Source organism: Aedes albopictus, chromosome 2 (assembly GCF_035046485.1).
Source record: "Aedes albopictus strain Foshan chromosome 2, AalbF5, whole genome shotgun sequence".
Classification (NCBI taxonomy): Eukaryota; Metazoa; Arthropoda; class Insecta; order Diptera; family Culicidae; genus Aedes; species Aedes albopictus.
The window spans coordinates 253,249,907-253,274,277 of NC_085137.1; the positions used below are offsets into that span (position 1 = coordinate 253,249,907).

At 42.9% G+C, this 24,371-nt stretch overlaps 1 protein-coding gene across 1 annotated transcript in view; it reads right to left on the bottom strand.

The window, feature by feature from the left end:
* Positions 1-24,371, bottom strand: part of LOC109427891 (protein Wnt-1) — a 267,059-nt gene that overhangs the window by 81,256 nt on the left and 161,432 nt on the right. The window lies entirely within an intron of this gene.

Sequence of the window (24,371 nt, forward strand, 5' to 3'; positions counted from 1 at the left end):
TCTGCCAAAGACTATTTGGCATGTGCATATCGTGTGGCAGGCACGTAGATACTGTATACCCAAGAAAGTCAAGTCAATTTCCTGGACCGTCCGGGAATAAATCTTGTCGCCCTCATTATGATCTTGCTAAATACTCATACGCTTAATCAGTGAGATTCGGTTGCGCAATTCTAGGATCCATCGACAGTAGCAACAAAATCGGGCGCCAGTTCAACACACGCCCACTGTAAGACATGGTGGACGCTGAAAAGATTCTTTGTCGAGGAGCTGGAGAACCGTGTTGAATAATTTGGGCGAGCTACGCAACCCAGAGAAAACAGAGCATGTTCGTTTGGTAGAGAATACCCAAGTAATCACGGTGCTGAAGCCTTATTGCATGCAGATATAAGGTGTATTTAGAGCAATCATTACTAGTCTAGTCTAGTCTAGTCTACACAGGTGTATTTAGAGCAATCATTACTTTGCAAGAACTCTTAAGGTTGATTTAAAGTGGAAATGGCAATTATGCGACTGATTTAAGATTATAGCAGTATAATCGTAATTTGATTCTATAATTGCCCATTTCCACTTTAAATCAACCTTAAGCTTGCACGTAAAGTAATAATTGCTCTAAATACACCGTATATCAGCATGCAATAAGGCTTCAGCTCCGTGGTTACTTGGGTACGACATATTGTGACGACGTGCCAATCACGCCCCAGAGAGTGATTATCGATAGGGTTAACCTCGCTATGGCCTGCGTGGCCAATGTTTGTGCTCATTCTGCGAATAGAGTGACGTGACAAAAGCCGGAGTCATATCAAGGTAAGAAATCTCGACTCGAATGAAGTGACTTCCCGTATAAATCAAATGAAGAGTCATCTCATTCGAGTCGAGATTTCTTACTTCGATATACGCCTCAATATACTTTTGTCACGTCACTCCATTCGCAGAATAAGCACAATTATTGCCTGCTTAGCAATGCCAAACTACCAAATACCCGTGATTTATGTGAGTTCAACTCAAGTTATCTGTCAAGCGAGATGAGTTCAATTCAGTTTGCTTATGCACAGTACGAATTGAGCAATGTAAACACTTGATTCAACTGAGATACATTCAAGAGCATTCAGGTGAACGCTCAAGTAATGATCTAATCACATCATTTCAAACATTTTTGTCGAGTTTTCAAGTCAGAATTGAACAGTCTAAACAAGACATTAGAATATATCACGTGTGCAGTCTTTTTTTACTCACTCTCCTAAACAACGCAAGAGAGAAAAGGATGGAAAAGAGGGCACTTTGTGGACAGCGCCTAGAGTCGTGTTAAATGCCGTGAGGTGTGTAACATTTACGGTTCTTGGGAATCGCATGGTGAAATCACATTGAGAATCATTATCTGTAAAAAAATAAATTTTCTGCCAAAAGTATTGCGTTTAGTGAATCTAGCATAGTTTTATGATCATGAAATTTTATGACCAATCAAGACCAACGATAGGAAAGTCCACATTACCTTTTCATGTTAGCAGACAGGTTTCTGTCGACATTGGGCCTTCTGAGATCCACCCTTGCACCTCATCACCACTAGCAGAGTTTGGAAATTTCATTTTCTGTTAGTAGGGCTGATATGCGTGGGTCTCAAAAAACTTTATTTTTCACAAAAAGCTGATATGATCTTTTCTATTATGCCAAAAAGAATCTGTCTCACTCGGTTGCTTACGCCTGGATCAGCAGATGTTTTACCTAAACAAGTACGATCTGTACCCCCAACAAGCCTGGTATTTTAGATAGAGCGAAAAGAGACGCATGAATACTTAATTTTGTGAAGGTTAATTTACAAACAAAAGCCAACATTTAAACCGATTAACGACTGAGAATTTCTGTTTTGTCTATTTTCTGTTGCATGAGTCTCAACAAGAAAAAAAACTACTGAATGATAATAAAAGAAAAATAAATCTTTTTAGATAGAGATGTACGCTAAACAAAATCTTCAAAGCCTTCAGCGAGCAGAAATTGAAACGAATACTACAAACAAAAGAAAAGAACACAGTTTGAAAATGATTGATTTATTGAGGAAGCCAATCTAAGATAGTAAATATCGTAACATATCAAAAATCCATTTTTCCTCTAAACAGCATAAATAAAGATTGACAATTCAATAACCCGTTCCCGAAAAAGAGTAAGAATTTTAACAAAAAAAAAACCTAATAGACAAGAGCCAAAAATAACCTAGCAGATTAATTAAGTCATCCCTCCCACGATATTGCTCTCTTTATCTCTATCTCTCAGAAAAAAAATCGCATTTCTACCTTTCTAGCGGTCACTGACTGTGTTTAATTCTATATTAAAACTATTCTTCTACTAAAAGAGAACACACGCGCATACTGTTACTACCATTTCTATCTCTCTTTCCTATCTATCGTACCTATTTGTTCTACACATACCAATTTGTCCAGACATTAAAAAAGGAGCAAATTAGCTTTATAGACGTTTCATAAACAGGTCACATAAAATCCGCAAAACAAACACATTACAACAGTCTACAGAAACATCTACAGAAACGTAAATTCCCCGCGCATCGTAATATATTCATCACACAAGCCAGCAAACACATTTCACACACACAGACATACACCAATACTTCAACGTTCATTCTCGAATGGGCAGTGAAGCCAATAGTCATCCGCCGCGACAAGAAAGGGAACCTCTTACCAACACAGCAGTTATTTGTTAATGTTTCAAAGAAAGATAACAAACAAGCAAGTAAACACACACACACTCGATAAAGAAAAGAGAAAAAAAAACTACATCCTAGCAGAAAAGAGAGAAAAGAAAAACGACTTAGAGGTAAAAATTATGTGTAACTATTAAGGAGACCAACAAAATTGTATAAACAAGTGGTTTTTAGTTAAAATCAAAACTTTCATTTGTTTTGTTTTATTTCCGTTCCGTTTCCTTTCCTGGTTTCCCCTTTTGATTTGAGTGATTCTCTTAGGTTGTTCGTTCGTTGGTGTAATCCTTAGTGTATATCTATCTCTATCTTTAGAAAAATCTTTGTTCGTTCAGAAAATCTTGCCTTCTTTCATTAGTGCGATTCAAATAGTTATGACGCTAATAATCACGAGTTTAACCAGATTTTTCTGGTTAGCACGAGGATGTTGATGTGTGGCTGTTGGTTGCTCCTGTTCCTAGTCCGATTGGGGGTCCATTATGGGTTGCCGTTCGCCGATGTCCAAGTATCCGGGTTTATTTGAGCCATGGGCTCAGAAGAGGGTCAGTGTAATTGCTCGATTCGAGCAGTAGAATGGTGAACACGTAGTCTTTTTGTGTAGACGTAAATACTTAATTTCTCAGTTAAAACTCCATGAGAATTCACCATTTGTGCATAGTTCTGTGGATTAGTTATCGCAGTTTCGTAATTCGTTTGTACTCTTCGGCGGTGTCTCGTGCTGCGTGCTAAAAGATACAAAAGTGTTTGCAAATTTCAACACTTCGCAGCCATACTGTTAATCGAAGCTAATATCTGTAATCAGTTCTTCGAGCAGTTTGCTTTGTATCGGTGTCAATCTGGATTCCATTACTAATACCAACATGTCGCAGGAGTCACTCGTGTCAAAGCAGCTTCGTAGTAATTCATCAAGCAGTAAAAACAAATCGGAGTCGGACATGAGTGTCACCGATCTTGCTAAACTTATGAAGTCCGAATTCGCCAGCTATCAAAAGTCAACAAGTGAAGAACTCAAGAGAATGAGTGATACCATGAGTCAGTTTGCTTCAAGCCAAAAAAGCTCTGATAATAAACTGGAAAGAATGAGCGAGTCACTCTCCGCTCAAATCGAAAAGCTGAAATCGGATATTTCTGCCGACATGAAGCTTTTGCGGGAGGAAAACAACACGACGATACGTAATCTAACGAAGTCTATCGAGGAGGTGAAAACTGAAGCCGTGTTATCTGTTGATCAGAACAGTCGTATGAATGACCTGATAGTCAGCGGCGTACCGTTTACGCCTGAAGAAAATTTGCACCGATATTTCAGCACGTGGTGTCGACTTTTAGGATACCCGGAGGATGTCATACCGTTAGTGGACATAAGAAGGCTTTCAAAAGGAGCTCCGAAAGCTGGTACTGCTAGCCTGATCCTGATCCAGTTCGCAATTACCATCCAAAGAAATGATTTTTTCGCACACTACCTGAAACCTCTCTCGCTCTCGCAAATTGGGTTTTCTGTGAATAAACGCATCTACATCAATGAAAATCTCGGACCAACGTCAAGGGGACTACGTTCTAAAGCATTAGCGATGAAACGGAATGGACAATTGACCGGCGTGTTTACAAAAGATGGAACTGTCTACGTTAAGGAGGCTGGGAGTGATCGTGCTGTTGCTGTTAGGACTGAGAACCAATTAGGAGACATCGTGCATCGTTAACCTTTCCTCAATCGCTCTTGTTTATATCCATGCTTCCCGTCCTCTCTTATCCCATGGCTCCTTTCCTAAAAGTTATTATTTATCTATATACACTGTTGCTGCTGTTGTTGCTGTTGACTGGCTGGGTCTGTTGCTGTCAGCTGCTGTGGTGCATATCTCGATGATGGGCTGTGACTGCTGCTGGGTGGTTCTTTTAGTGCTACTGTTATTTACGTCACAATATTAAATTTGAAAAAAAAAATGAATTATTTTTTGTGTATATGTCTCGTAGTTTTAAGAAAAGTATTCAAAACTCATTTCCTCCTGATTGCCCTCGCTGTTCTTGATGGCTATGGTTAACGATCCTAACAATCGCGCCTCTACGAACGTGTGCTTGCCTGGTGTTGTGATGAAATCGGCTTTGTTTCAAGGAAAGCTTTCAGTCTGCTGTTTCAATACTCAGAGCATTTGCGCTCGTAAGCTATCGAAGCTAGATGAATTACGTCAAATACTTATGATAGCAAAAGTCGATATTGTATGTGTTACGGAATCATGGCTCAATGAAAAAACAGACACTAATATTCTATCAATCAATGGGTATCACATTATTAGACACGACCGATTAGGCAGGCTTGGAGGAGGAATACTAATCTACATAAAACATGGCATCAAATTCGACATTGTAGCTAAATCAGATAATCAATTAGGCATACCGCACACTGAATACATGGCTTTTGAAGCCTCCATTCAGAATTATAAAATTTTAATTGCTTGTTTTTATAACCCCCCTGATGTTGATAGCGCTGAATGTGTTGATGATATTCAATTGAATTTTGGATCTAAGTACGAATATAGCCTTTTTCTAGGTGATTTTAATACAAATCTCCTCGAACCTTCTAGAAAAACAACACGATTATCTTCTGTCTTATCAACTTTCAATATGTCTTGTTTAGGTAATCAGCCACAGCCATTCTCACATGAATGGTTCTTCTCAGTTAGATCTAATGTTTTTCAGTGATGAATCGAAGGTGTTAAGATTCAATCAAGTTGATGCACCTGTTTTTTCAAAACACGATTTAATTTTTGCATCATTTGATTTCGATGTTGATCACAATATTAGTCCTTATTCTTTTCGTGATTATAATTCCATAAATGTAGACGGGCTGTTGGAACATTTTAATAATCTCGATTGGTTAAATTTTTATAGAAATAGTGATCCTGATCAGTTACTTGAGTTTTTTAACAATGAAATGATCATTCTTCATAACGAGTTTGTACCTACTCGTACATATAATTCACCGAAGAAGAATAATCCATGGTTTAACAGTTCTATAAGTAAAGCAATAGTTGATCGCGATTTAGCATTTAAAATGTGGAAAGCTTCAAAATTAGATATCGATCATTGTCTATTCAAACGTCTGCGTAATAAGGCAAGTAGAATGATTCATGAGGCTAAGAAAAATTATTATGCCCTTCATCTCGATAACAAGTTACCTTCACAAGAACTATGGAAAAGGTTGAAATCTTTAGGAATCGGTCGATCTGTTCCGTGTCCTATTCAGGGCTATAATGCTGATGAAATTAATACAAATTTTGCACAAAATTTCACCTATCCAAACAATTCGACTGAAACGGACAATTTTCAGAGTGCCAACGATCAACACATCTCGGAAAATAGATTTTATTTTGATAATATTGACGAGGCTGACGTTATAAATGCATTGTACCATGTGAAATCAAATGCACTTGGATTAGATTTTCTTCCATTAAAGTTTTTGAAAACTATATGCCCCTTGATTATAAAACCGATTGCTCACATTTTTAATTCAATTATAATTTCAAGTAAATTTCCTACTCAATGGAAGAAGTCTAAAATCATTCCCATAAGAAAAAAATGCCATGGAGATACGTTAAGTAATTTGCGGCCCATAAGTATACTTTGTGCCTTATCTAAAATCTTCGAACGTTTGTTGAAAATACAAATATGTCAGTACGTTGAGCAAAACCATCTTCTTGTTAGTTGTCAATCAGGATATCGCCCGAATCATAGTTCAAAAACCGCAATGCTTAAAATCTTTGATGATATTGGTGTTGTTTTAGATAGTGGACGACCTGTTGTTCTCATACTCCTAGATTATTCGAAAGCATTCGATACTATATCACACAACCTTTTGTGTAAAAAACTTAGCACTTGTTTCAATTTTTCGAACCATGCTATAAATTTGATGCAGTCCTATTTGAAAGATAGATCTCAAACCGTGTTCAGTAACGGAGTATACTCAAGTTTTCTTCCGATTACGTCAGGAGTACCCCAAGGATCAATTCTTGGACCCATCCTATTTTCCATGTACATAAACGATCTGCCGGATGTGTTGAAGTATTGCAAAATTCATCTTTTTGCCGACGACGTTCAAATATACTATGATTGTCATGATGATTCTGCCGCTTCCATTTCGATCAAAATCAACGAAGATCTAGCAAGGGTTCAGGAATGGTCGTCCATGAATTTGTTATCCCTTAATATTAAAAAAACGCATGCCATGTTTATCAGTACCAACAGAGGAAATTCAGTATTACAGCCAACAATCATTCTGAATAATGACATTATTGAATTCAAAAGTCAGGCAACTAGTTTGGGCGTTATTATTGAAAACAATTTTTCTTTCGATAAGTTTATTTTTAAACAATGTGGGAAAATTATTGCAGCTGTAAGAACATTGAGCAAATCAAGCTCATTTTTGAACGTAGAGACTAAAACTAAATTGTTCAAAAGCTTGATATTTCCTCATTTTGTTGCTTGTGACTATCTCTTATCAGATGTTTCTTCATTTGCTCTGTCTAGATTACGCATTGCACTTAACTCGTGCGTACGATATGTTTTTAACTTGAATAGATTTTCTAGAGTGTCACACCTGCACTATCGACTAATTGACTGTCCTTTTGAGAAATTTGGTTCAATGAGAAGTTGTCTGTTCTTGTTCAATCTCGCAAACTCAATGAAACCCGCGTATTTATTTGAGAAATTGGAACCTTTCAGAAGCAACCGATCGAGGAAATTTAGAATATCGCGAGTCCATAGCTCAAGGTATGGAAAGTCGTTTTTCGTCAGAGGCGTGATGATATGGAATCTACTTCCCAACAGTTTAACGCTAGAGAAATCTTTTGTAGCATTTAGGAGGAAATGTATTGAATACTTTAATTAGTTTGTAGTTGATAATTAATTCGAGACCAATTGTATAACATTATGTCAAAATACGTGGCGCTTATTCTACATGGATATTCTTTTGTAACATTTATAAAAAGACACATGTCTTATGTTACTAAATAAAATGAAATAAATAAATAAATAAATAAGTGTAAGCTGCTCTCAGGGGGAAAGAGCAACTGACGAAAGTGTCGGAGCTGGGATCGAACCCATGACCATCTGCTTATGAAGCAAACGTGTAGCCACTATGCCACGGGCCCCGGCAAGGGTCTGCAAGTTGTACTCCCGAAATTTATCGAGAATCTGCCGCAAGGTTAACACCTGATCCATCGTTGATCGAAAATCCGCCTGATAATCACCGACGAATGACTTCTCAATCGGCCTAAACCTGTTAAACAAAATTTCGAACAAAATTGTGTACGCTAAATTGAGAAGTGTTAATCTTCTGCAATTCGTATACTCCAGTCGATCCCCTTTCGAGTATAGAGGGCAAATGCGACCAACCAACAAACTAGCATGTACTTGTTCCTCTTCCCATCCTATTCAATACAATGCGGTGCAAGAGTTGAAACAGCTGCTCACTATCGCGCTACAGACCATCGACCGGGAGTTTGTCCTTCCCAACAGCCTTGCTGTTCTTCAGCCTTCTAATGGCTGTCTTGACCTTGTCTAGCATTGGAGTGATTGGAGGTTCCGCAGTCTGTTCGCCGCCGTCGATTTGAATTCTGTCTGTAGTTCTTCCGTTTCCACCGTTTAACGATTCCTCAAAGTGCTCTCTCCATCTGGCAGCCTCCATTATTTTGTCTATACTGAAATCAATTTTATTGTAATTTATACGACAAACGTGTTGTTGAATTCGCAAGCATTAAAGTTTGTTAAATGTACCATAAAATCAGTGCAATTAACTGTAAAATTGTTGTTTTGAGCCTGTTTTCCATCATGATTGTATGGCAAAAATAACCACTCAGTGTTTTTGAAATACTTTTTTAGCACCAGCACATTTGATAGTATAAACTACTATTCTCATGGTAAAGATAGTAAAAAGTCATAGTTCGATGATGTCACACTCTTGATTTTACTATGGTTGTCGTAGAATTGGAGTTAATTATACTGTGTATGTAGTCAGCTGTTTGTTGACATGCAAACAGATTTTGTTTACGCATTGAGTTTTTTTTTAAATTAAAAAATGATTTGTCGAAGTTTTTAAATAATCCATGTGAACCAAATAAACCAAGTGGAGGTAAGCCAACATTTCATTGTAAATGCAATCTTCTGTTATTCACTTGCTGATTTGTTGTTTTGTCAAGATTTGGCCTGCTGATACTCCCGGATGACGAAGGCCTCAATAGACATCGGTCCAATTGATGATTTTCCGAACTAACAAAGAGGTAAGTTTGAATACGTTGATTACAAAATAAGTTCATTTAATTTGATTGAAAATGTGATTTTCAGGATTGGTATTACTGAACAACATTTGAGAAATTTCCGGCAGTCGGTCTGATACGGAAGTATGGATCTAGTGGAGAAAACCAGAGATTGCTGAAAACTGTACATGTCAGTTGTGTCATTGAGGCCAATTTTATATATGTTTTATAATATTTATGTGTAGCCTTTGTATAGTCATAAATAAAATAAATTGTTTGATATTAAACCTTTCTGATTTTAAATTACGATAATATACTAGAAAATACTACCACGCTGCAGTAAATCTGGAATAGTTACAATCAGTGTTGAAAATGTCATTTCGCCATGTCTAAATTGAACCACCTATAGCTCATCTCAGAAGCTGAACCTGAGAATATGGTATATGAAAAACTTGTGCGGCTAGACCAATTCTACAAGAAAGTCACGGGAAACCCGCTCTTTTTCGAATATTTAGGTTAAATGTCACGGACTACCTTTCAAAAATGCCAATTGATATTCATGGTGAATATCAAATGGCATTTTTCGAAGGGAGACCGTGCCATTTACATTAAGTATTCGAAGAAGAGCGGTTTTTCTGTGATTTTCTTGTAAAACTGGTCTAGCCGCACATTTTTTTCATATTCCATATTCTCAGGTTCAATTTCAAAAATGAGCTATAGGTGGTTGAATTTAGATGTATGTCGAAATGACATTTTCAGCACTGGTTACAATAACTACTTTCTGTTGTATATTCAACTGTTGAATGGTATATTCAATAGTAAAGACAACAACCTTAACAGAAACACAAAATAATTGTAAAAAATACTATGTTTTCTTACAATAAGTATGACGTCACTTCGGTTGAAAAACGTTGGTGCGAGTCTGTCAATTACAACCCCCATTGTAGTAAATTCGACTAGAATTTGCTTTCAGTGTATCAGCAAGTTTTGGCATTGATCAGAGGAAGAGACCCCTTATCCCACAACCAGGGCCGGATCTAAGGGGGGAGCCCGGGCCCCCACATTTTAGGGGCCCCCACAAAAATCGTTTTTGCTTGCTAAATATTAACTTTATTTTCATTTTGCTACTGTTCAAAAATAAAGAAAAATGTTTTTGCTCATCACATTTGTGTACCTCCGAGGGGCCTCCACATCAGGTATGGCCCAGAGCCAACAATCCTTAATCCGGGCCTGCCCACGCCACAAGCGCACTTTTCGATGTCCGATCCAGGTTTCCGATCTACCACGGCGAGCGGCCAGCAGGACTACAACAACACGCACGTCGCGTAAGAACAGAAATGTAAAAAAATGTATAGAAAAGCCCGATCGAGTTGTATTTATAAGCTGTGTTTTTTTTAGTCACCGTTCTTTGAGCCGACCCTGTGAAAAGAGGTGGTTGTATTCCAGCTCAGACGGCTTCCGTAGCTGAACCAGAAGTCAGATCCCTTCTGGCCTCCGCACCCTAGTCAAGAATTGTTTTCTACTACGAAAGTGATGACCTCATTTTGACAGTCATCCAGTAACTCCTCAATCTTAGGACGAAGGGGAGATCTATTGGTTTTCAAAGCATCGATAATGCAAGCCGTGTCCGACTCGTTCAGTATAGGATCAGAATGGGGGTGAGACATTAGCATCTGAAATCGCTTTCATCTTGGTTGAAAACACCGAGCTAAGGCTTCCTAGCCGGCGGAAATCGTGATACTATCCACTGTGTATACCGATGTAAACCAAGTCATCCTGTTTAACCTTCCAAAACTTGCGCGGTCGGCTATCACTGACAGCACAACACTGGTGTCGTGTACAACAAGCGAGCTTTTGCCAACATGTTCTACAAAATACAACAGCTTGACTACTGGAGGGTTAAAGCCGTCGAAGTTGTGAATGTCTTTTTTGTGCAGCTAGTTAGCCCTGACGCTTTGAGTGTTTACAGCCATGTGGTAGAACTTCCTAATATATATATATATACTAGCCATACCCGGCTAATTTTGTCTTGCCTACTACGTTTTTTGACGTTTAAAGTCCCTAGCCTAGTCCAAGTCCCCGTTCAAAATGTGTGAAAACCCGATTATCGAAAACTCTCAATTTTCTCAGGTTTTTTGCCTCATAAACCTTCCTTGGGTGAAAACTTACAGAGCAAAACTCAGACGACTCAAATCGGACCATCCGTTCGCAAGTTATGCGCGGTCCCACGTATGCCACTACATTTTTATATATATAAACTTACAGAGCAAAACTCAGACGACTCAAATCGGACCATCCGTTCGCAAGTTATGCGCGGTCCCACGTATGCCACTACATTTTTATATATATAGATAGAAGATATATTTTTATATATATATAGAAGATATATACGAAGGTCTTCAGTGAATTTAGCTTACCCTGCTACAACAAACCATCAGGTAGATCATTCCGTTCCGGTATGACTCTGCAGCCATAGGTAATCCTTGCGCTGATGGTGGGTACACAATCATCATCATCATATAGAAGATATATAGACAATTACACCGTTTTCTGCCAGAGGCTGCACAGACTGAACATCACTAACATTAGATAACGGACAACACATTAATACTCTCATTTTTTAATGGAAAAAGGAAATCTGCTTCTACAGATACCCGAGAGGTGGGTCCTCAGGTGATGTGGGGTCGACACTAAAACCTCTTTCTCTCTCTTCCTTACCTTCGCGGTACGCCCGTTTGGGATGACTTCGAGAAGGGGGATGACTTCGTACAATGAGTACACTCTAATGGTAAGCCTTCCACCCGCCTTAAGTTGTTCGCTCTTCCCCGGAGGCTCGGGCCCTGGCTAGCACATTGACTACCCGCTCAAGCTCCTGAATGGGGAGCCAAATCAACTAGCTCTTGTTCGGCTCGCCATTTTCTCTGTAGTTCAAGGACGATTCGAGATACCGTGGAAGAAACGGCATCCCACTTGTCCTCCCCCGTACACATCCTTCCAACAATGTTGTCAGGAGTGATATCTCTACCGCATACCTCCTGCATACTCGACCTTTGCTCCACGAAGCGTGGGCATTCAAAGAGCACATGCTCCGCGTTGTCGTCGCAGTCCGGACATGCGGGGGAGCCTGCGTATCCGAATCTGTGCAGATACCACCTAAAGCATCCATGGCCTGACAGAAATTGAGTCAAGTGAAAATTCACCTCGCCATGGACCCTGCTCGTCCACTTGGACACGCTCGGTATGAGCCTGTGTGTCCATCTACCCTTGTTAGAGGATGAGCAATCCCTCTGTCATTTCAACATCGACGATGTTCTGGCAGTCTGTCTCGCGCCTCTTGTACCGCGTCTCGCGAAGCACTCCTCGTCCTCTGACACCACAAGTGCTATGGGCATCATACCCGCCAGCACGTATGCACTGATTACCATAAGGCCGATCAACCTGTGCGTACTTTCGAGCCGCTCATTTAATACTCTGAAAATTCTCATGTGATACTTACCCTGAAGCCAATATAAATGACATATTCTTAAAACAACTGCCATGAAACCACTACAAACGATTGTGAAATCCCCCTGAAACCCATTTGCAAACTTGTAAAATCCTCATGAAACCCGCTTAAAAGTCCTGGAACGCGTCCTAGTCGTACATACTATTATTTGCTCAACATCACATTTAATACAAGACATAATCATAGCACGCCACTATGTGGCTACCGCTCGCCAACCTCAGTCGCGCCCAATGCTCGCCAGGTCACGCTCGACCTTCTTGTACCAACTGCATCAGTAGCAAACACCAGTTCTCCGACATTCTTGCAACAATCCCTACCCACCGTATCCTGCCGGCATTGGCCAGCACCTTCTGGGTGCTGGGTTCGCCGTTAAGTGCAGTGAGTTCTTCACCACACACCGTTTTCCTGCACATCGACGAAGATCGTCCTTAGCACGCGTCGCTCGAAGTGCTTGCAGGTCCTCTTCGAGCATGATCCATGTCTCGTGTCCGTAGAGTACCACCGGTCTTATTAGCGTTTTGTACATGGTGCATTTGGTGCGTGGGTGAATCGTTTTAGACCGCAGCTTCTTCTGCAGCCCGTAGTAGGCCCGACTTCCGCTGATGATGTGCCTTCGAATTTCACGGCTCATGTTGTTGTCAGCCGTCAGTAAGGATCCGAGGTAGACGAATTCCTCTACCACCTCGAAGGTATCCCCGTCTATCGTAACATTACTACCCAGACAGATCCGGTCGTGTTCGGTTCCGCCTACCAGAATGTACTTTGTTTTTGAGGCCTTCACCATCAGTCCTACCTTTGCTGCTTCGCGTACAGCTCTGTCACCGTTCCAAATGTTCTGGCGATTATGTCCATGTCGTCGGCAAAGCACACAAATTGACCGGATTTTGTATAAATCGTTCCCCGGCTGTTGAACCCGGCTCATCACATCACACCTTCCAGAGCGATGTTGAAGAGTAGACATGAGAGTCTATCACCTTGTCGCCGTCCCCGGCGAGATTCGAATGAACTGGATAGTTCACCAGAAACACTTACGCAGTTTTGCACACCGTCCATCGTTGCTTTAATCAGTCTAGTCAGCTTCCTAGGAAAGCCGTTTTCGTCCATGATTTTCCATAGCTCTGCGCGGTCGATACTGTCGTATGCCGCATTGAAGTCGATGGACAGGTGATGCGTTGGGACCTGGTATTCATGGTATTTTTGGTCCGTTGTCGACCGGCCATCGATGAAGCCGGCTTGATAACTTCCCACGAACTTATTCGTTTTAGGTGTCAGACGACGGAAGATGACCTGGGATAGCATTTTGTAGGCAGCATTCAAAATAGTGATCGCTCGTAAGCTCTCACATTTCAAATGGTCGCCTTTTTGTGGATGGAGCAGACTACCCCTTCTTTCCACTCCTCCGGTAGTTGTTCGGTTTCCCAGATACTGACTATCAGCCGATGCAGAGAGGTGGCCAACTTTTCTGCGCCAATATTAATGAGTTCAGCTGCGATATCATCCTTATCGGCTGCTTTATTGGTTTTGAGCTGATGAATGGCATCCTTAACTTGCCTCAGCGCGGGAGTTCATTTCCGTCCTCCGTTGCACTGGCATCATCGTTTTCTCCATGGCCTCCCGTGTCTACATTCTCCACGCCATTCAGGTGATGATCGAAGTGCTGCTTCCACCTTTCGATCACCTTACGTCCGTCCGTCAAGAGGCCTCCGTCCTTATCCCTGCACATTTTGGCTCGCGGCACGAAGCTGTTGCGGGTTGTGTTGAGCTTCTGATAGAACTTTCGTGTTTCTTGGGAACGGCACAGCAGTTCAATTTCTTCGCACTGCGCTTCTCCCAGGCGGTGCTTTTTCTCCTGAAAGAAGCGGGTCTGCTGTTTCCGCTTCTGTTTGTAACTTTCCACGTTCTGTCGAGTACCTTGCTACAGCATTACCGCCCGCACTGCGTTCTTCTTCTCCAAAACTGCACTGCACTCTTCGTCGAACCATTCGTTCCGCCGATTCCGTTCCACGTACCCGATGCTGCTCTCGGCTGTCTCGTTGATGGCTGCTTTCACTGTACTCCAGCAGTCTTCTAAAGGGGCCTCATCGAGCTCGCCCCCATCTGGCAACGCGGCCTCGAAATTCTGCGCGTATGCTGAGGCGACATCCTGTTTTTTAGTCGCTCTAGGCTGTACCGTGGTGGTCGCCGGTATTGTACATTGTTGATGACGGAAAGTTTTGGGTGCAGTCTGACCATCACCAGATAGTGGGCGGAGTCGATGTTGGCGCCACGATAGGCCCTGACGTCGATAATGTCGGAGAAGTGCCGTCCGTCAATCAGAACGTGGTCGATTTGAGATTTCGTCTGCTGCGGTGATCTCCAGCTGTAACGATAAGGGAGGCTGTGTTGAAAAAAGGTGATACGAATGGCCACGTTTTTGGAGGCGGCGAAATCAATGAGTCGTAGGCCGTTTCGTTCGTCTGCTGGTGGGCGCTGAACTTTCCGTCAGTCTGAAATCCCCCTCCGGGCCTATCTGAGCGTTCAAATCTCCTATGATGATCTTGACGTCGTGACTTGGGCAGCGGTCGTACTCGCGTTCGAGCTGCGCGTAAATTGCGTCCTTGTCATCATCAATGCTTTTGGAGTGTGGGCTCGGACCACAAAATCGTCCCTTGATCCTCAACCTGCACATTATTTCGTCGATCGTCCACCAACCAATCACGCACCTTTGCATATCTCCCATCACGATGAAGGCTGTTCCCAGATCGCGTGTGTTGCCGCAGCTCTGGTAGATGGTACCTACCAGATTACCTTTAAACGTTCGCATTATGGATCTTGTCCAACACACCCTCTGCAGTAGATCGACGAGTATGCGGGTGCTCTCAATGAAGTTGAGAGATCGGCAGTTCCACGTACCGAATTTCCAATCGCAAGTCCTTTTTGTTCGTTGGGGTCGTTGCTGTTGGTCTCGGTTCGTATGATCTGTTGCTGGTTTTCCGTTACAATGTTCTTTTTTTACGGCTAACTCGTAGGGCCTGGCACCAACCCCCTACTTTCCGGAGGACCATAGTGCACAGTTGAGCTTAGAGTCCTTCCCTGGCACACTGACGTAGATCAGCCGCCCCTAACATGGGGATCAGACGCTGTTGTGAGCCGCTCCTCCTGGAGAACAGACGCTCAGGTTTACCGAAGCAAACCCCCCCATCCCTGTCAGGCTACGACCAAAGTTCCCACCGGGGTTGGTTACCCGATCTTCCCTAAGGTTGTTCGTAGTTTCCAGCCGGTACCACCCGGAGGTAGGGATAGGAGTTGCTGGGCAGAGGCTAGTGGAACACAATGGGATCTGAATTGCGCAGCATACCCAGCCTTTACCGTGCCAACAGGAGCGAGCAGTGGCCCCTGAAATCGCTACCACCTCGGATGAAGACACCGAGCACAGGCTTCCTTCTAGGCGAAAATGGTTGTAGTGTTGGCTGTGTATATACACTGATGCCAGCGTACTCGTCCTTTTTAGAGCCTTCGGAATAGAGTATATCCGTTTCTCGGTACCACTATTTAGAGGTACTCGGCTACCGGCGTTGTGAGCGCGGAAGTAGCTCACTCCGTGTTATAAAGGTAGCTTATTTACTGGTAACAGGATGCCTATATAGCTCGAGGCGGTAAACGCACGGGTATTCAGCATGACCATCCTGAGGGTGACGGGTTCGATTCTCGATCGGTCCAGGATCTTTTCGTAAAGGAAATTTTCTTGACTTCCTTGGGCATAGAGTATCGTCGTGTCTGCCACACGATATACGCATGCAAAACGGTCATTGGCAGAGGAAGCTCTCAGTTAATAACTGTGGAAGTGCTCATAGAACACTAAGCTGAGAAGCAGGCTTTGTCCTATTGAGTACGTTACGCCAAGAAGAGAGAGGATGTCGTCTGCGTACACTAAAATGTATACTCCTGCTGGCATGACCCTAAGAAAACTCTTCATTGCTGCAATTACCGATCCTTGGGGTACTCCAGTTGCCTCTGGGGTGGGTTTGGACATATGGCTGCCTATGGCAATTTGGAGAAGCGATTGAGAAGGTGAGGATTGATAGAGAGAGCTCAACGCGAGAGAGTGCACAAGCCGACGGATAGAGACCGTAGTTTGCGTGTCTCTGAATTCTAAGCCCTGTTACGTACCGTACGTAAATTTTCATTTTCGGGCCCTACTTTGCAACGACCAGTGCGGTATGCTTCTCTGTTCAGGGCTCTACTTTACGTTAAAACGCTTGATGGAGCCCATGAGTGGGGTTAGTCTTAGCATCCAATCGCTCTTACCAGGGATATCGATGGTGGATTCCAGCAAAGCTACGCCACGCACCTACAGTTAAGTGTTTAAGAATCAGGATTGCAATTTTAAAATTCCCAACGAATAAAGTTTTTCTATGTCCTGTATAATTTTAAATTTATAAATTACATTTCAATTTTTTTTTTCGTTTAAGCTAAGCATTATTTCATAATTATTTATTTGTGGGTATCGTGTGTGATTGATGTAAATCTAGCTATAGTGTATATTTTTTGAGATAAACATATACAATTAGAACATTATTTAAACCATCGACAGTACCTTTTAAATACGACCCAAAAAAGAAAAAAAACTAACAACATTGATATGCTGTGTAAAGAGAGGCGGACGAAGAATTACAAAACCAAAATGTATAGGAGAGAATTCGCACAAGTTTATTCCAGCTTGCGCCTTACGTCTCTGTAAGTGTACCTTTTGTATAGACTTATTTTTATTGAATAAGAACTAACAGATTTAAAAACAATATTTATTATTGATAGATTAAATCCAGTCAGTGTAAATATTTTAAAGACAGAAAAAGAAACCTAGAGTAAATATGTAACTACATTTGCCACATTTTCCCTTTACATGGAGTCTTGTTATTGGAGAAATTTAAGAATGCTCCTTAGTTAAGACTAGTTATGGCATCCAGACTTTAAAATTTGTTAATGTTTTTCAAAAAATGTATTAGTGTAGATAAAGATTTGCGAGCGAATGAGGGAGAAGATACTGCTACCGAATAATTAGGGAGTCCGGACGTAGTAGCTAAATCGAACAGTGGAATGCTTTTCGTTTACTTCGAGCTCGGCAGCACCGAGGAACCAAACTAATGAGATATTGCCGACGATCCTTATATCTGTGTGATGTCAATTATTGGTACATGATTGTGGATTGCAGCAAACCCGGTTCCAACCCAAAGACCATCACTGAATGTTTCGTTTCCCTTAAAAAAAAGCAAAAGGAATGTTGTTTTCCCAGACTAACTCAACTGATAGGCTTAGAAGAATAAAACTATTCAGATGATGTACAAAAAAGCTCACGCGTGTTTCCTTCAGCAAACATAACAGAAACTCCTAAATTTGTCATTGTTAACTCTTATTATTACTAATCGTACCAATCGTCACACACATACAGATAGTCTAAAGATTATAAAAAAAACATCCATTTCAAATGAATGAACAGACTTTATCCATTAAACAGAAAAGAAAGAAGGAAATAGCAGTTTTCGCTGTGATGGAAATCAAAATAAGCATACTGAATAAATGAATAAAATGAAGAAATGGGTTAAATGATTACATCCGAAAATCCAATTGCATGACAAACTCATTTCAAGCGAATTAACAGTAACAAAAAAGCTCCTTTATCAGTGTCATTTGGCCTAATGTCACATGTCACAAAGACATTTGGCATAACACCGTTCAACACTAAATATTGTTAGGGGATAAAAAAAAAAGAACAGGGGTTATAGGGGGAAAAATCTGCTCAACAGACACCCTAACAGGAAGGTTAGGGTAGTGTGGGGTTAAGGCCGTCTTCTACAACACTAGTACAGTATGCGGCAGGCAAAAATGCGAAAGTGTTTTTCAACTTCAAACTTTGTTTTCGTCCATTTGAAATTAATCAATCTATGTTTAATGTTCCATGATCTAGATTAGGCTAGTTTTCTGGAAAGTTAATTAGAAATTTTCCCATTTTGGTCATTAATCTTTACAGGGCGGCGCCAGAAGCTGAAGACAATCAGAATTTTTAAACCGCAGAAAAGTACACAGGTCGCTGAATTTCGTATCTGATAAAACAAAATTTTTAATTTTCTCTACAATATCATCAAATATATGTACTTATTTCATCTGGTATGTAACACTACATGGCTCTGGATCAGTGTGGTCTGGTTGTTCATCGAATTTAACCTGATTTTGTTACTGTTATAGTCATTTTGTTTAATGACCATTGGGTGCGCAGTTTATTGATACCCGCTTATTAGGCTTACATTCAGTCTTGTTAGCTATCACAGTCTTTGACACCTTTTTTGTCGATATTCGGCTGCCTTTGTCTCCAATATTCGCAACACAAGCGATCAAACTATTGTCCGTACGGTTGAAACCCGAAATTTTCTACTAGCGAAGTTGGATTTTTCTCCAAATCCGTGCGTCGGACCTAACTTCGGAAGTGTTGCGCTGTATAGCGGAGCAGGTTTACTATACAGCGCACCACTTCCGAAGTTAGGTCCGACGCACGGATTTGAAGAAAAATCCAACTTCGCTAGTCGAAAACTCCGATTTTCAACTAAATTGAGAATAGTGTCCGGAACAAAAATGTCGAGTGAATGCGCTTGACCACGATTGCGTCTTCGGGAGATGGTTCGGTTTTTGTTATTCCTGTTTTTCCCATAAATAGAGCTGTTTTGTATAAATGTATGTGTCGTAATCGATTTATCACACACGAATAAACTAATATTATACCAATCTTAATCAAAATTGGCTGAAATCTTGCGAAAAGCTGGAATTAGACAAATGTCACCGTGTCAGATGACGATGATCTGATCCATTTTTTTTGTTTATTGATCTTCGTTCTACCGCTCGTGTTGTGTGTAAGAGGTAGCGGTCGCGCTCGAATGAAACAAAGCAAGTTGACACCCGACCGCGGCAACGATACGAAAAGTGTCGAATGTTTACAAGCCTGCTTACATTATCACATGTTAAACATCAAATATGTTCATTTTTATTTTTCAGTGCTAGAATATAGGCATTAACTGATACACTGTCATGAAAAAATAGTCATATATACCTTGTATATACCCCATATTTAGCGTGTAATAGTGCCTTGAACTTTTCGCATTTTTTCCTGCCGCACCCTGTAAAAGCCAGGATACTCTCTCCTCGACTCACTAAAACACATTTCTATGGTCGCCAAACCCTTCGTCTCTCCGGAACCACCAAAAAGGTATTGCTTCAGAGAGGGGCTAGTGCACATCGCACCCTCAAGGTAAGCTGCGTAGCCTAGCAGCAATGAACATCGATGATTCACTTTGGAGAGTCCATCACGGTAGCATGCTGGCGCTTAGCTAGTTTCCCGAGTGGTCCTCGCCACTCCCTTTGTCCTCGGAAGGCGGGCAGGGTCAACCCCGCCCGCGCCCAACTGCTTTGCAGACATCAAGAACTGATGCCCACGTGCAACTCGTTCTGACCTGCTGAAGGCAAGAGTATCACTACCCTTCAGGCCCTATCAGCTGCACCAGAAGGTTGCTGACGGCAGGGTCTGCACCTACCCCGACCCTTGCCGGGGACCCCTTTCCAACCGCGGGCTCGGATCAAACCCAGTAGACCGACGCCACGACAGCACTGCTACCGGGACTTCCTCTCCGCGGTCATTTAATCGCTGTAAGGGTCGATCTCGACCGCAGGGCACCGGTATGACCTACGAAGCCGACTTCGAACCTCTGGACCACCTCTGGTACTGCATTTGGACTAGCCATTCTCCGAGTCCACGCGCCACCTCCTCTGTAGCTCCCAGACGATATGGGTGATAGCCATTGAAACGGCGTTCCAGCTAACCTCATCCCTACACATCCTCTGGACCAAGTTGTCCGGAGTTGTGTCCTCCCCGCATGTGGCAAGCATGCGGTCACGCATTGTGCGAAAACGCGGGCACACGAACAAAACGTGTTCCGCCGTTTCCTCTAAACCATTGCACACTGGGCATTCGGGAGAATCCGCATGTCCGAAACGGTGTAGATACTGTCGGAAGCAACCATGATCTGTAAGGACCTGTGTCAGGTGGAATGTAACTTCCCTATGGTGCCTATTAATCCAACTATCTACCCTCGGTATCAACCTATGGGTCCACCTTCTTTTGGTGGAACTGTCCCACGCGCGCTGCCATTTGACCATAGAGGCCATCTTGGCAGTCCTGCGTATGCCTCTTGTGCCGCGCATTTCGAAGCACTCCATGTCCTCACTGATAAGAATGCTGATAGGCACCATACAGTAATGACGCAGAGAGCGTCGTGTGACACGGTACGGTACGCGCTCGCAACCCTCAGCCTGTAAGTACTTTCCAGCTTCCGTCGGTAGCATTCAGTGCTTAGCGCGGTGCCCCACGCCGAACCGCCATACCTAAGTATGGACGTAGCAACACTAGCCAGAAGCTTGTGCTTACTGGCGTTCACCGCAGAGCTATTGGACATCATCCGGGACAGTGCTGCAATAGCTGTGGAGGCTCTTTTACAGGCATAATCGACGTGGCTACCGAAGGTAAGCTTATCGTCGATCATCACGCCCAAGCATTGGCGGAGCCAGCATTTTCTTTTCTCTTACTCACTCCCCTAAACATGCTCGAGAAAGAGAAAGACAGAAGAGGGGGCAGCTTGCCTCCTCTTTCATCCCGCTCTTTCTAGTGTATGTTTAGGATAGTGAGTAAGATAAAAGAAAATGCTGGCTCCGCCAATGCGCCCAAGTGTTTGACGGAGCGCTTTGACAGGATAGTGCACTCTCCTACATTGATCTCCGTCTGCTGCTCCGACTTCCGGTTGTTAACAACCGTCACCTCTGTCTTGTGGTGAGCCAGCTCCAGTTTCCTGGACCGCATCCACGCCTCCACAACCTTGATCGAGTGGTCGGTAATCAACTTCACCTCCTCGATCGTTTCACCGTAGACTTCGAGCGTAATGTCGTCGGCAAATCCGACAATCTCCACTCCCACTGGGTACTCTAACCTCAACACCTCGTCGTACATGCCATTCCATAACACCGGACCCAGGATGAAACCTTGCGGGACTCCTGAGGTTATGTGAAAGCACTTCCGACCCACCTCCGTGTCGTAAACTAGTACGCGATTCTGGAAGTAGCTTCCGAGAATCTTGTACAAGTACTCCGGTATCCCCAGACGCAAGAGCGCATCGGCAATAGCAGCCCAACTGGCGCTATTAAATGCATTCCTTACATCCAGAGTCACTACCCCGCAGAAGCGAATTCCCCTCCTCTTATTCTCGAGTGCTTTCTCGGCGGTTTTTGTAACCGACAAGATAGCGTCTACGGTGGACCTCCCCTTCCAGAAGCCGTACTGGTTGCTCGAAAGACCATTTTCGCCCTCAGTGAACCTCAACATTCTATTGAGGATGATCTTTTCGCGCACCTTCCACAGCGTGTCGATCAAGTATATTGGTCAATATGCCGACGGATCTCCGGGTGGTTTCCCCGTTCCCCGCCTTTGGCAATAGAACCGGGCTCTGCCTCTTCCATACTTCTGGAAAAAACTTTTTCGTGCAGGTATTTCTTCATAGTAGACCTGAACAACTCGCGAGCCTCTGCAATAGCTATGTACTTTCTAAGATCAAGTTCAGAAATCCGTCCGGACCTGGGGCCTTACCACCGCTAAGGGACTTTGCTATCCCCGCAAGTGCCACATCGGTGACCTTCTCCTCATCGCCCCTCGGTGATCTCCTCCAACATCTCTGGAGATTTCTCTGTAGGAGCCATTACACCTCTCGTCTTGGTCATCACGATCCTGTTAGCATCACCCCACGAACTCGCATTGGCACTCTGATATAGACCCTCAAAGCAGGCCTTTTTACTTGCCCTTATCTCGGTCTTCAGCGCGGCTTTTGCAGCGGCGAACACCATCCGTCGTTCGTTTCACTCTTCCTCAGATCTTGTTCGCAGCATCCGCCGCCGCAGGCGCTGCGCAGGTCCGCAATCACTTCAGTCCACCAGTAAGCCGGTGGCCTCCCATTTCTAGGGTGGACTCACCTAGACGTGGTCGCTCACACGCACGTGAGAGCACCGCTACCAGCTCATCGCCGTCTAAACCAAGTAAGTTTCGCTCACGGCGGAGCGCCTCCCTAAATACCCCTTCGTCAAAGTATGATGTCTTCCATCTGGGGAGGGCTTGGCCTTGGCCTAGCCACCTCTTCCTCTACCCGCTGCCTCCTGTAGTTGTACTCGATACTGCACTGTGTACAAAAAGAAAATGGTATAGTTTTTTCTCGTTTAACGACCCTAATAAACCAATACCATACACGGACCGTAATGTAGACGATTCGACAATACCACATACTATTTGAATTGTATCCCGAATGGGTGGTTAAGCACTTTTATGGTTATCGTTTATGCGGGGAGTCCCTATCATGTGTTACTACAGATGACGCCCACGCGTCAATGGCATGGACGTCCTCACGTCCCGAGCCAGCTCACCTCTTATTTGCCTGTCATGGTCGGCACACGTGCTTGGGAGACCTGTAATGTTCTCAACCTGAAACAACTTTCTTTCGGCGTTCGCACATAACCAAATAGCAACATTCTAATGGAAACACCAAACCAAGAAATTTATTGAAGCTATTTCTATTGCTCACTCAGTTTATTAAAAAAGGCTCTAGATTCACTCACTTTGCTTCAACACCTATGTCGTCGTCGTAGGGTCCTCCACGTGATACAGGATCGCTTCACTGCTGGTCACTGGAACGCTGTTACTCCGGATCGCTTCACCCTTTCAGGGCCACATATCAAGGTGCTACGTCGTGTGGGAACGTACGGCTTGGTCGTATGGTAGCGGATGACCGTACAGTACCTCTGGGAGCGGAAACACTTCACTATCGGCCTATTCGAGAGGAATTACACTTAGCTCGTCGTGCGACACCTTATCTACGCTGTTCACTAGGCTTTCAGATAAAGTTCTTCTGTTATGTCAACTTGCAACGTAGAACCGGAAGACGACCTCTTCGATCACACACTGGCCTCAGCGATTAGGAGGACCAGAATTGCCGCAAAGCGGCCACTAAAAGCACTGACTCTCACTTTTAATGTTCGGACGAGCTAAGTTTGAGGAGAATATACTCCGAAAAATCTGGAGCAACATTTGAAAAGGGCCCAAGGGGTCTTGTGTCTTTTTTCGAAAAAGCTCCGTAGGGCCTAACAGCAGCCCGCCCACGCAAATGAACACCGTTGTCCGAAAGATCCATGTTTGCTCTATCTGATAACGGTCTTAGTTTGTGTGAATAAGCTGATGGGGGCTCAGCAGCGACGTTTGAAGTCATTGTTTACCAATGCTTGTATGTATGCCCTTTTCAAATGTTGCTCCAGAAATGTCTAAACTTCCACGTGATATCAATCACTACTGCCAGAGCTAGAACTTTCGGTTTAGATTCACGGGTAAAATCGCTAGTTGGACTTCACTCACCGATATATTATGTTTCCAGTTCAAAACCGAATTAGCGACATTTTTTCTTTGACTTCCGCTGCCTTTGCCCTGCGTTAAACATAATGTCGGAAGTGGGGCGCTGTATTGTACACCTGGTGCACTATACAGCGCCCCACCTCCGACATTATGTTTAACGCAGGGCAAAGGCAGCGGAAGTCAAAGAAAAAATGTCGCTAATTCGGTTTTGAACTGGAAACATAATACTTCGCTTCCCATGATAAAACAGACTCGATGCAGGGGCTTGGCATGCTTATACAGGGTGTTAGGTTCCTGAGTGCAAACTTTTTAGAGGGTGATAGAGTACCATAAATGGAGAAAAAAATTGTTCTACGCATATGGTCAAATCTCAACCGTTACGTAGTTATTGAACTTCCCATGTTTTTGACTCTTATTGCCTTAACTGGCAATAACTTGAAAATGGTCAAACTT